This window comes from Salvelinus sp. IW2-2015, linkage group LG20 (assembly GCF_002910315.2).
Source record: "Salvelinus sp. IW2-2015 linkage group LG20, ASM291031v2, whole genome shotgun sequence".
Classification (NCBI taxonomy): Eukaryota; Metazoa; Chordata; class Actinopteri; order Salmoniformes; family Salmonidae; genus Salvelinus; species Salvelinus sp. IW2-2015.
Window position 1 is genome coordinate 6785539 of NC_036860.1, and position 3992 is coordinate 6789530.

At 38.8% G+C, this 3992-nt stretch overlaps 1 protein-coding gene across 1 annotated transcript in view; it reads right to left on the minus strand.

Annotated features, from left to right (window-relative positions):
* LOC111981030 (V-type proton ATPase 116 kDa subunit a 1) overlaps positions 1 to 155 on the minus strand; it is a 23018-nt gene extending 22863 nt beyond the window's left edge. Inside the window, exon 1 of the mRNA XM_070449333.1 lies at positions 55 to 155. The gene's annotated coding sequence lies outside the window, so the exon portion shown is untranslated. The remainder of the gene's footprint in view (positions 1 to 54) is intronic.
* Between the last annotated feature and the right edge of the window lie 3837 nt (positions 156 to 3992).

The following is a 3992-nucleotide window of genomic DNA, read 5'->3' on the forward strand; positions in this document are numbered from 1 at the left end:
AAACAATGCTGGTATTGAACAACGAATACTGTCACCAAACCATACATTTCTTACTATTGTTGTAGCTAGCTACTAGTCTTCCACTCCCGGCTCCCAGTTTTCAACGCTGTTCCACACACAGCGCTCAACGATATTATCAGCTGATCAGCCTTCATAACCAGAGGCTTGGCTAGTGCGCTTCACATGACTGACGTCACCTATGCATAATATTGATGATCATGATGATGCACACCTTAACTCATATGAAGATAACATCTAATTGTTGCCATTCACGTTAAAATAATGTGTTATCAGACGCTCTTATCCAGAGMKATTTACAGGAGCAATTAGGTTTAAATGCCTTGCTCAAGGGCACAATGACAGATTTTTCACCTAGTTGGCTCGAGGATTCAAACTAGCGACCTTCGGGTACTGGCCCAACTCTGTTAACCGCTATGCTACCTACCAATTAAACTTGTCCAAGCCACAGATCTGGGTGCAGACCCGTCAACTCMAAATTCGAAGGATAAAACATACAGTGACTTCAGAAAGTATTCCTACCCCTTGAGTTATTTTCTCACTCTTTTTCTCACYCATCTACACACAAAACCCATAATGACAAAGGGAAAACATGTTTTTAGACATTTTTTCTAATTTATTGAAAATGGAATACAGAAATATCTAATTTACGTAAGTATTCACACCCCTGAGTCAATGCACATTTGGAAGCGATTACAGCATGTTTCTTTTTTTTTATATATTCAAGCTCTGTCAAATTGGTTGTTGATCATTGCTAGACAACCATTTTTAGGTCTTGCCATAGATTTTCAAGTAGATTTAAGTCAAAACTGTAACTCAACCACTAACATTCACTGACTCTTGGTAAGCAACTCCAGTGTAGATTTGTGTTTTAGGTTATTGCCCTGCTGAAAGGTGAATTCATCTCCCAGTGTCTGGTGGAAAGCAGACTGAAACAGGTTTTCCTCTAGGATTTTGCCTGTGCTTAATTCCATTCCATTTCTTTTTTATCCTGAAAAACTCCACAGTCCTTAATGATTACAAGCATACACATAACATGATGCAGCCACCACTATGCTTGAAAAATTGGAGAGTGGTACTCAGTAAGGTGTTGTATTGGATTTGCCCCAAACATAACACTTTGTATTCTGGACAAAAAGTGTATTGTTTTAGAAATGTGTTTTGCAGTTTTACTTTAGTGCCTTGTTGCAAACAGGATGCATGTTTTGGAATATTAGGTTAGTATTGTGGAGTAACTACAATGTTGTTGATCCAGCCTCAATTTTCTCCTATCACAGTCATTCAACACTGTAACTGTTTGAAAGTCACCATTGGCCTCATGGTGAAATCCCTGAGTTAGGAGAGACGCCTTTATTTTTGTAGTGACTGGCTGTATTGATACACCATCCAAAGTGGAATTAATAATAACTTCACCATGCTCAAAGGGATATTCCATGTCTGCTTTTTTTTTACCCATCTACCAATATGTGCCTTCTTTACAAAGCATTGGAAAACCTCCCTGGTCTTTGTGGTTGAATCTATGTTTGAAATTCACTGCTCGGCTAAGGGACCTTACAGATACAGTTGAAGTCGGAAGTTTACATACACTTTGTGTTTTGACAGTGGTTAACGTTACTCGTAAACTTTAACGTAGGTACATATAGAACAAAGCAGTTCGCTTATTTAAAAATTCGGGAAGCCAGCGGTTACAGTTCAATTTGTTCCAGCATATATCTAACGATATGAACTCAATTAATTTGTACCGCTTGGCTATTTAGCTAACTAACAAAACATTAATAACAAGCTAGTAGTTAGCCAGGGATGCAGGCGAAGCCTTGTGACCTCAAACTTCTGGTAACGTACGCTGGGCCTTAAGGTTCAAGCAACAACCAATGTTATAATTACAGTACAAAATGATATAGCTTTACGTTCTTACTCGACTACACTAAGTATTGCTATTTGACGTTCTTGACAGAAAATCTCAACTAATCTTAAATCATAGCTAGCACTAGCAAAGTTAACCTAGCTACGGGTACCGATAACGAGCGAGCTGCGTGATGTTGTGTGTACTGAATCATCCGGTAAAACGGTTTGCTTTACTAGCTACAGGGGGGGAAAATATATTATATTGTTAAACAATGTGCTGGTAATTGAACAACGGAATACTGTCACCAAACAACAATCTTACTATTGTTTGTAGCTAGCTACTAGCTTCCCACTCCCCGCTCCCAGTTTTCAACGCTGTTCCACACACACGATCAACGAAAATATCAAAGCTGATCATCCTCATAACCAGGAGGCTTGGCTAGTGCGCTTCACATTGGGAACTTGACGCACCTATGGCATTAATATTGAAATGATCATTGAGATGCACACCTAACTTCATTAAAGATAAATCTAATTGTTGGCATTCACGTTTTTAAATATGTGTTAAAATGCAGGGACGCTCTTATCCAGAGGGATTTACAGGAAAGCAATTAGGTTTAATTGCCCTTGCTCAAAGGCACAATGACAGGATTTTTCACCTAGTTGGCTCGAGGATTCAAACTAAAGCAACCTTTCGGTACGGCCCAACTCTGTTAACCGCTATGCTACCTACCAATAATTGTGTCCAAGCCACAGAATCTGGGTGCAGAACCCGTCAACTCAAAATTCGAAGGATTAAAATAACAGTGACTTCAGAGAAGTATTCCTACCCTTGAGTTATTTTCTCACATCTTTATTTCTACCCATCTACACCAAAAACCATAAGACAAAGGAAACATGTTTTTAGCATTTTTCTAATTTATGAAATGGATACAGGAATAATCTTAATTACACGTAAGTACTTCACCAACCCCTGAGGTCAATGCACATTTGGAACGATTACAGGCAGTTTCTTTTTTTTTATATATTCCAAAGCTCTGTCAAATTGGTGTTGATCATTGTAGACAACCATTTTTAAGTGGTCTTGCCATAGATATTCAAGTTAGGATTAAAAGTCAAAAACTGTAACTCACCACTAACATTCACGACTCTTGGTAAGCGAAAACCTTTTCCCTTGTCTTTGGGTTGAATCTATGTTTGAATTTCACTGCTCGGCTAAGGGACCTTACAGATACATTGACAGTCGGAAGTCTACTACACTTTGAGTCATTTAGAACTCGTTTTTCAACCACTCCACAAATTTATTGTTAAACTATGTTTTGGCAAGTCGGTTAGACATCTACTTTCATGCACAATTATTTTATGTCAACAATTATGTTCTACAGACAGATTATTCAATTTATAATCAACAGTATCACAATTCAGTGGGTTACAGAAGTTTACATACAGGTTACGGTAAGTTGGACGTTGCCTTTAAAACAACAGCGTGGAAAAATTCCAGAAAACGATGTCATGGCTTTAGAAGGCTCTTGATCGGCTAATTGACATCATTTGAGTTCAAATTGGAGGGTGTGAAACCTTGGGATGTTATTCAAACCCTACCATCAAATCAGTAGTTGCCCTCTTTGCTGACATTCATGGGGAAAATTCCAAAGAAAAATCAGGGTCAATTCCTCAAGAAAAATAATTGTAGGACCTCCACAGTCTGGATCATCCTTGGAGCAGTTTCCAAATGTCTGAAGGTGTATCGCGTTCAATCTGTACTAACAATAGTACCGCAAGTATAAAACCATGGACCCATACCTTGTCATACTGCTTCAAGGAAGAAGACGCTTTCGTCTCCTTAGAGAGAACTACCTTTGGTGCGAAAAAAGTGGCAAATCAATTCCCAAGGAACAAACAGCAAGGGGACTTGTGAAAGGAGCTGGAGAAATCCGGTACAAAAGTATCTATATTCACAGTAAAACGAGTCCCTATACTCGGACATAACCTGGAAAGGCCGCTCAGCAAGGAAGAAGCCACTTGCTCCAAAACCTTGCCATAAAAAAAGACAGACTACGGTTTGCCAAAACTGCACATTGGGGACAAAAGATTGTACTTTTGGATAAAGTGTAATCTGTTAAGGGGAA